Here is a 9828-nt window from a genome sequence, read left to right as displayed (position 1 = left end):
AAATTCCTGTTGTCAGAATGTAAAATGATAAGTAAAACATTGCCTCTGGGACTCAGCTAGAGGAATCAACCTGACAGTTGTAACAGATCCAGTGCTCTAAAGGTCAGTCTTGTCATCTGTGAAATGGGAATAAAACTTGCCTGTGTTGGGTGGGCTCCTTTGTAGCAGTAGGACCCTGGACCTTGTCAGACACTCAGGGGAGGGCTGAGAGTAGGTCTCATCTATGCCCAGGAACAAGTCCAAGTAGCTGAGAAGAGACTGCCACTCTTCTCTGGATACTACCATATCTGTTGGGCACTCCTGTTGTGCCCTGTACCCTCTGCTGATAGCTACTGATATGATGGAGTCCTCATGGTGACAAAGCCCCTCTGATTCCCTATAGTTCCCAAAGGGCCAAAGCCCCTATTTGACTCCTATAGGAATGTAGGTTGACCCCCTCTTCCAACTTCAGAGTTGTACCTACCCTGGTGGTAGTGCCCCAGGGCTGTTTGGGCTCCACTATATTGCATAGTTCTTAAAGTAGTCATTAATATTTTTAGTTCATTTTATATTTGCTTACAGTAGTTTATCTCTTGACTCATATATTTTGGGTCCACCAGGGGTTGTATCCTGAGACAGATCTGTGGACGAGACAGTGGATGGTTATTTGAACTACACACCACAGTACCTCAGGGAAGCCACATGTACATTTACATACCGTAGTGTGAGTTTTCGCTCTAAAAAGTCTCCTGGTTGGCTTCCTACACAAAATCAAAGGACTTGTAATCAGAGAGGGTTACACAAGTGAGTTTCAAGCTGAAAATATCCCTTCCCATTCCAAACCAATTCCAACTGAGAAGTGTAACAGTGCTCTTAAAAGTATTAAAAACTCTCAGTGTTAGGCATTTTTATTTAACCCACTACTATGTTGCTTTTTCCAAAGACTTTTTTTTTTTTTTTTTTTTTGCGGTATGTGGGCCTCTCACTGTTGTGGCCTCTCCCGTTTGCGGAGCACAGGCTCCGGACGCGCAGGCTCAGCGGCCATGGCTCACGGGCCCAGCCGCTCCGCGGCATGTGGGATCTTCCCGGACCGGGGAACGAACCCATGTCCCCTGCATCGGCAGGCAGACTCTCAACCACTGCGCCACCAGGGAAGCCCCCAAAGACTTTTTTATTCATCCTAACATCCCTTACACTGTACTTGACACATATACTTAATAAATTATGATTGAATCAGGAGCCCTGAGTTAAAAAAGATACACTGTTCATGGATCAGAAGACTCAATGTGTTAATATGGTAATTCTCTCCAAAAGTGATCTATAAATTCAATGCCATCCCAATAGAAATCTCAGCAAACTGCGATTCTAAAGGTTCTATGGAAAAGCAAAGGAACAAAGTTAGAGGACTCACTACCTGATTTCAGGGCTAACTATAAATCTACATTAATCAAGACTATGTAGTATTTGCGTAAGGACAAACATATAGATTGATGGAATAAAACACAGTCCAAAAGTAGACCCACATATATATGGTCAATTCATTTTTTAAAAAGGACCCAAAGGAATTCAGTGGAGACTTTTCAAGAGATGATGCTGGAACAATTGAATGTTGTCTTGGCCAGTTTGGGCTGCTATAACAAAAATACCACAGACTGGAATTTCTCATAGTTCTGGAGTCTGGGAAGCCCACGATCAGGATGCTGACAGATCTGGTGTCTAGTGAGGGTCAGATTCCTGGTTCATAACCAGATGTCTTCACATGGCAGAAGGGGCAAGGAGGCTCTCTGGGCCTCTTTTATAATGAAACTAATCCCATTCATGAGGGCTCCACCTTCATGGCCTAATTGCCAATTACCATCCAATTATTTGGTAATTCCAAATACCATCCAATTGGATGAATTTCAGGGTTACACAAACATTCAGTCTACAGCAGACATCAATATACAAAAAAAGTACCCTTACCTCACACCAAATACAAAACATGAATTCAAAATGGCTTACAGAACAAAATGTGAAACCCAAAATTATAAAAACTTCATTTAGCGAATTCCCTGGCGGTCTAGTGGTTAGAACTCTGCGTTCTCACTGCCAAGGGCCCAGGTTTGATCCCTGGTCAGGGGAACTAAAATCCCATAAGCCATGTGGTGTGGCCAGAAAAATAAAATAAAAACTTCATTTAAAAATAGGAAAAATAGGGCTTCCCTGGTTAAAAAAAAAAAAAAAAAAAAAAAGGAAAAATATGGAATAGTTGGTAGGTTCAGAGTAAAATATTATTGCTTATTAATTCTGAAGTGGTTTAAAGATTTTTGAAATTAACTTTCTGCCACTATCTACTTAATAGGCTCCAGAGGTTTCTCCTACTAAGAAAGGGGAAAAGGCAAATGCTAATGATAAAACATTTACATGTGGACAATAAAATTTAAGATATCATTAAAAAATTAGGGAAAAAAGGGTAATCCTGGATTAGCATATGACATGAATCTGTGCCATATGACAATTTAAGATAATAACGGGACAATGAGGGTATTGACAAATTTCTGTGAACTTCAAACAAGTCTGGAATATCTATACTAATAACATATAACCATACATATATAATCTAAGATGGCTTAATACTTATTTGACAATGTTTTCCATGTAATTTAACATACCAAATAAACCTAATTGTTTTAATATCTCTTTTATAAGGTGAGAGACTATGTTTTTTAGATTTTCTAAGTACCCACTGGGAAATCTCAAAAATAGTTTGAGGTCAAAAAGACTCCATTTAGAATCTGATTTTGGGAAGTTGTCAAAAATTCCAAAAGTTTGAACATTTGATTAAACAGTATCACAGATCAATATGAAACAATACTTAATTATCTATTTAACCATTTAACCAAAGTGACAATAAAATATTTTTAAGGTAAATACAGAAGGTTACAAAACTGTGAAAAAATATAGCTCTTTTCACATTGAGAAGACTCAATTCTCCCATGTAATCAAAGACCTGATAAAGATAATATGAAACACAAAAACTTATTTTGGTAAGACAAAATCGTTGCTTTCCAGGCAGATTACCCAAAAGGTAAAGAGAAGCATTTCACAATCTCTTATCAAGAGAGGACCAATAGTCCAAACACTTTTTTCTTTTTAACAGAGAAAAAACCAAACTCTAATTTTGCACCAGTGTCCTTTTTTTTTTTTTTCTTTTTTGGCTGTGCTGCGTGGCATGTGCGATCTTAATTCTCCAACCAGGGATCGAACCTGTGCCCCCTGCAGTGGAAGTGCGGAGTCTTAACCACTGGACCTCCAGGGAAGTCCCTGCACAAGTGTACTTTTGATATTAAGGCTCATTCTTTAAAAATTTACAAATAAATTCATTCTAATCTTAGACAGCTTGACCACACATAAAATTCCTTTCCCAAGATTCTTTTTCCTCAAACGTTCTACCCACTCAGGTTTTCTTCCCTGTATTTTCCTCTTTCTCATTCTGGAACACCCAGTAATTCTACTTTAGAACAAAATTACTCTTTTTCCCTTAACAAAAACATGTCTTTCATACCTCTTCTTATCCAAAACACACATCCTATTTTCCTTACCTACTTTTCATACACAGTTGTTTCCTTTCACCCTTATTATTTCTAGTATTTTTAATTACATATATTGATTAGCTTTCTTAACCCTTAGAAACCTTAATTTCTAGTGAAACTAAAAAGTAAGCAATTGTGGACTGCCTGTTACACAACCATTCTACAGATCGGTAAAGTTAAAAATATACTTCATAATTTCTAAAAGTATATCCTTCCTGATAGTAAAATTTCCAGTATGGCACAACACATGTTTGCTGATAGATAGAAATATCTTCAGTTTCTTTATAAAAAGATGCCAAAGTAGATAAACCTATGCTCAGTAGTTTCAGTATTTTATTTTATTTGAAAATGATCTAGATATTCAATGCATATCCATCATTAGTTAGTGTAACTTAAAGGTTTCAAGTTATCAAAAAGATTTTTGAAACTATTTTTAAGTAGACATACCATAAAATATAATTACTGTTGAAAAATTCACATATAAACTTTTAATTACAGCTATGTAATTCATCTGTTTAGGTTACTCATGAAAATTTCATGAGGCATTAAACAGCTAACCATCAACTTAAGTTATTTTTCTTGCTAACAAATCCTGTAACAGAAATAACATGACTTTTAGTAAACCTGGCTAGAATAAAAGCTGTATGTCTGCATTATATTTAAGGCTGATAACTCTGAAGACATGCCTGTTTTAATTAAACCAACAAAGTTAAACTAGCTTTTATTTACCAAAGATTATCCTAGACCACATGAACTTGAAAAACTTTTGGGCTAGTTTCTATATTTCTGAGAGAATCCTTTTTTTTTTCTTAAACTGGATCAACAGCTCAACAGCTCAACTTTTAATTATCCAAATTCTTATATTAAGATTCAGGGGATTCTGAATTCCATGATTACAGGCACCTGGCATAAACAAGAGTAAATTTCTCTGCAACAAGTTTACATCATCCTAAGTCTACAGTCAATTTGATCAACAGTCTGTCTACACAGTAAAAGGTAGACAGGTACAAAATGAGCCCAAACAACATGAAAAAAAAACAACTCAGCAGAAACAACACACAACAAATACAGATCTATAGGAGTTCCAGACACTGGAATTATAAGACTCAATTTAAAAATAAATTTTCTGGGACTTCCCTGGCAGTCCAGAGGTTAACACTCAACACTTCCACTGCAGGGGGTGCAGTTTCCATCCCTGGTTGGGGAACTAAGATCCCACATGCTCTGCGGAACAGCCAAACAAAAAAATTAAATAATAATAATAATAATAATGATTTTTCTTACTAAATAGGAGATAAAAGACATGATTGAAAATTTCAGCAGGTAACTAGAAATTATAAAAAATATGAAATAGAAATTCTATAACTAAATTTTTAAAATTTATTTTGTATTGAAGTATAGTTGAGTTACAATGTGTTAATGACTGCTGTACAGCAGTGACTCAGTTATACATATATATACATTCTTTTTCATATTCTTTTCCATTATGGTTTATCACAGGATACTGAATATAGTTCCCTCTGCTATACAGTAAGACCTTGTTGTTTATCCATTCTATATATACCAGTTTGTATCTGCTAATCCCAAATTCCCAATCCAACCCTCTCCCACCCCCCTCCCCCTTGGCAACCACCAGTCTATTCTCTATGTCCTTGATTCTGTTTCTTTTTCATAGATAGGTTCATTTGTGTCATATTTTAGATTCCACATATAAGTGATATCACATGGTATTTGTCTTTCTCTTTCTGACTTACTTCACTTAGTATGATAATCTCTAGTTGCTGTACCACCCTGCCTTGATTACTGTCGTTTTGTAGTAAGTTTTGAAATTAAGAAGTACAGGATATCCTATTTTATTCTTTCTATACTAAGATTGTTTTCTCTATTCTGGATCCTTTGATTTTGAAATCACCTTGTCATTTTCTACATAAAAGCCAGATGTGATTTTAATAGGGATTGCGTTGAATCTGTACATCAATTAGGTAATATTACCATTAGAACAATACTGTCTTTCAATCCATGAACATGGGATTTATTTCCATTTATTTAGGTCTTCTTTAATTTTTTTTCAACAACATTCTGTATTTTCAATTTATAAGCCTGGACTTTCTTTTGTTAAACATATCCCTAAAAATATTTTTCTTTTTGATGTCATCATAAATGGAATCATTTTCTTCAGTTCATTTTCAGATTGTTAATTTCTATTATAAAGAAATACAATTGATTTTTGTATATTGATACTGTATCCTGCCACAATATTCCACTCATGTATTAGTTCTCATAGTTTTATAATGGATTCCTTAGGATTTGCTATGTACAAGGTTATGTTATCTTCAAATTGAGATCATTTTACTTCTTCCTTTGTTATCTGGATGCCTATTTATTTATTTATTTTTGCCTAATTACCTTGGCCAGAACCTCTAGTACAACCTCTAGAAATGGCAATAGAAGACATCCTTGTCTTGTTTCAGTTCTTAGAAGGAAATTTTTTAGTGTTTCACCCTTATGTATGATGTCAGTTGCATGTTTTTGTAGGTTTCCTCTATCAAGTTGAGGAAGTTCTTTGTATTCCTAGTTTGTTGAATATTTTTATCATGAAAAAGTGCTGATTCTTGTCAAATGTTTTTTCTGTATCTGTTGAGATGCTCATGTGGTTTGGGGCCTTCATTATGTTAATATGGTTGTTTATATTGACTGATTTTGTGTTATACCAAACTTGCATTCATGGGATAAATTCTACTTGGTCATTGTGTATAATCCTTTTTATATATTGCTGGATTCAACTTGATGGTAATTTATTGAGGATTGCATTTATATTCATGAAAAAATATTGGTCTGTATTTTTGTTGTTGTTGTACCTAGTCTTGTTTTGATATCAGAGTGATACTGCTTTCATAGAATCAATTGGGACGTTTTCCTCATCTATACTGTTATGGTAATGAAACAAGACCATTAAGCTGAGGTGGCTCTAATGATTTGGTAGTCTATGTAAGCAAATAAAAACCTAAGGCAGAGTCAGTTTCTATAAGTTTCTCAAGGTTAAGAAGAACACAGATGTAGAGAACAAACATATGGACACCAAGCGGGAAGCGGCGGGGTGGTGGTGGTGGTGGTGTGATGAATTAGGCGATTGGGATTGACATGTATACACTGATGTGTATAAAACTGATGACTAATAAGAACCTGCTGTGTAAAAAAATAAATAAAATAAAATTCAAAAATTAAAATAAAATAAGAACTAATCACAAGCAGCCAACTAGGCTTTCCCAAGTAATGAAACCACTTAAGCTATAGCAAATCAGGTAACTTTTTTGCTTTGCTTCTGTGTCTTCTCTATAAAATCCTTGCCCCTAGGTCCTGTTGGTGGAGTGCTTTTAACAACTTCTGGTTGTTTATAGCCCAATTTGAATCAATGTTTGCTCAGATAAACTCTTAAAATTTTTAATATTCTTCAGATCTTTTAATTGTCCTGGTGTCAGAAGTGGGATCCAAAATAGATCGCCAATGGCCCTAAGGAGAAATGAGCAAGAGTAGATACCTGCTGATCCCATTGTGCTCATTGCTTTCTTTCTGTGTCTGGAGGTCGTGAAGAAGTCCCTCATGGATATCCAAGCTCTACAGCTTTTGCATCATGAGGATCTGACTTTACTTGAGCATTTATTTTTCCAGACTGGGTCTGTAGTTGGACTGGTCTGACTTAAACTGGACTGCACCAGTGTGAGGCCTCAGGTAAATAAATTTTGTTTTAAGAGGAAAAAAGAAAAAATTGGTTCATTCGAGTCCAAGGAGTAAAGGACTACTCCATCTGGGATTCCAGCTAACTATATGTATAAAAATTATGGGCCGAGAACCTGTGTTTGTCTGAAAAAATGGTTTAACATTACCAAAGATAATCTTTAATTACAGTGGCCACAGTGAGAAACTTTTAACCTAGATGAGCTCATCCATTTACAAGGTGCCCTAAAGAAAAAGGATTCTCAGCCAAGTACTCAGAAGAGTAGAGAGAAAATTATTTTTCCTCCCCTACAATTTCTGATAACATAGATGGGACCCTCTGGGACACCTCACTTGCTCTGGAGCCTATAGATGGGACCGCAGGAAAACTGACAGAAGCCAGTGAAAGGTAAGAATTCTGACCAAAGTCAGCTCTCCTGGATCTCAGTCTGTAGTGTCCAGGTAAGAGAGGAAGGTAAAATTTCATGGTGTCCCTTTTTTTCTAAATTTGGACTCCTGTGAGTTTGGTTTTGGGGTACCCATTTGTTATCAATCCTTTCCATCCCAGGAACAACTATTACTTTCCTGTCTGTCTCTCATTTTGTGTACTGAGGACTTGGCTTGGCTTTCTTCCTGTTAGAGTACACAAGTCATTGCTTACATGTACAGGCAGCTCAACCGTCAGGTTTGGGCCCCAAAGAATATGACCAGACAGAAATGTGGGTTGCACTCTATTTATGGCTAGTGTCCTACTGACTGTTGCCAGCTCTCAGGGGACTTGTCCAAGTCTTTCTTTCTTTTGGTTATCTTTGCAAGTGGGCCTGGACCATGGGAGAACTATATCTTTTCACCATCTTTGGGGAAGCTTCATGTGTTCACAGTTAAGCCATAAAAGGCTTACTGATTTTGGTTGGAAGTAACTAGATAGGAATACACTTGGCTTAAAGGTATAAGGAAAAAATAAATTTAAAAAGAGTTCAATACTGCCAGGAATATTTACTGTTTCTAAAAACCTTACAAGATATTTGAGAAAATTTTTCTTTAAAAGGAACTCTGGTCAGAAGTTTGCCAAATTGGAAGCTGATATTCACAGCCTGACAGGAACATTTTTAGGCCTTCTCCCCTAAGCTAAAATGGAACTATGTACCCAGAGTGGAAAAAACAAAATGAAACATTCTGAAGTCTTTATGGAAAGATTTACTAAAACAGACAGATTTAGTAAAAGATTTATTAAAACACCAGGACTTCCCTTCCACCCACCAATGTAGGGGACACGGGTTCGAGCCCTGGTCTGGGAAGATCCCCCATTCTGCAGAGCAACTAAGCCCATGCGCCACAACGGCTGAGCCTGCGCTCTAGAGCCTGCAAACAACAACTAATGAGCCTGAGTGCTGCAACTACTGAAGCCCGCATGCCTAGAGCCCATGCTTCGCAACAAGAGAAGCCACCACAATGAGAAGCCTGCGTACTGCAACAAAGAGTAGCCCCTGCTCGCCGCAACTACAGAAAGCCTGTGTGCAGCACCGAAGACACAATGCAGCCAAAAATAAATAAATAAATAAAAGAATCCTCCTGCCAATGCAGGGGACATGTGGGTTCGAGCCCTGGTTGTCCAGGAAGATCCCACATGCAGTGGAGCAACTAAGCCCATGTCCCACAACTACTGAAGCCCATGCACCTAGAGCCTGTGCTCCACAACAAGAGAAGCCACTGCAATGAGAAGCCCACGTACTGCAACGAAGAGTAGCCCCCGCTCGCCACAACTAGAGAAAGCCCATGCACAGCAGCAAAGACCCAGTGCAGCCAAAAACAAAATATAAATAAATAAATAAATTTATTTATTAAAAAAAAAACATTCCAAAGATACACAGCTCTAAATCTAGGACATAGGACTCTTTTGATTTCCATCTTAGTTGGATATCTTCTCCCTGATATAAAGAAGCAAATTGTATTGTAGTTGGATTGGTGGGTTAGCCTCTTGATATCACTCAGGTTTCAACCCAATTCTCTGACGAATTAATAACAACTGTACTTGTCTTACAGATTGAGTCTTTCAGAGAACAGAAATGTGACTCTAGAAGCAATTTAAAGTTCACCTATCCTTTTTACCAAATCCTAAACCTGCTCTATTCATCTCAAAAATGCTTACAGATATGGTAAAAGATCAAGACATTGGTCCAACTCCTAGGGGTGTGGAGGAGGGATGGATTGGGGGTTTGGGATTAACAGATGCAAACTACTGTATAGAGAATGGATAAACAACAAGGTCTTACTGTATAGCAGAGGGAACTATATTCAGTATCCTGTGATAAACCATAACGGAAAAGAATATGAAAAAGAATATATTTATATATGTATAACTCAGTCACTGTGCTGTACAGCAGTAATTAACACAACATTGTAATTCAACTATACTTCAATAAAAAATAAATTAAAAAAGACAGGGTGGTACTGCCATAAGGATAGATATATAGATCAATGGAAAAGAATTAAGAGTCCAAAAGTAAACCCTCACATTTAGGGTCAATGAATTTTTGACAAATGTAACAAGACATTTCAAAGG

The 9828-nt window shown here is 36.8% G+C and overlaps 1 long non-coding RNA gene across 1 annotated transcript in view; it reads right to left on the bottom strand.

The window, feature by feature from the left end:
* Positions 1 to 531: 531 nt before the first annotated feature.
* LOC112401396 (uncharacterized) overlaps positions 532 to 9828 on the bottom strand; it is a 27560-nt gene continuing 18263 nt past the window's right edge. Inside the window, exons 2-3 of the long non-coding RNA XR_003003574.1 lie at positions 698 to 740; positions 532 to 620 (exon numbers count right to left, since the gene is read on the bottom strand). This is a non-coding gene — a long non-coding RNA (uncharacterized LOC112401396). The remainder of the gene's footprint in view (positions 621 to 697; positions 741 to 9828) is intronic.

Source organism: Neophocaena asiaeorientalis, unplaced genomic scaffold (genome assembly GCF_003031525.2).
Source record: "Neophocaena asiaeorientalis asiaeorientalis breed wild unplaced genomic scaffold, Neophocaena_asiaeorientalis_V1.1 scaffold917, whole genome shotgun sequence".
In the NCBI taxonomy this organism is placed as follows: Eukaryota; Metazoa; Chordata; class Mammalia; order Artiodactyla; family Phocoenidae; genus Neophocaena; species Neophocaena asiaeorientalis.
The sequence above is the reverse complement of the archived record's forward strand: the minus strand, read 5'-3'. Positions and strand labels throughout refer to the sequence as shown.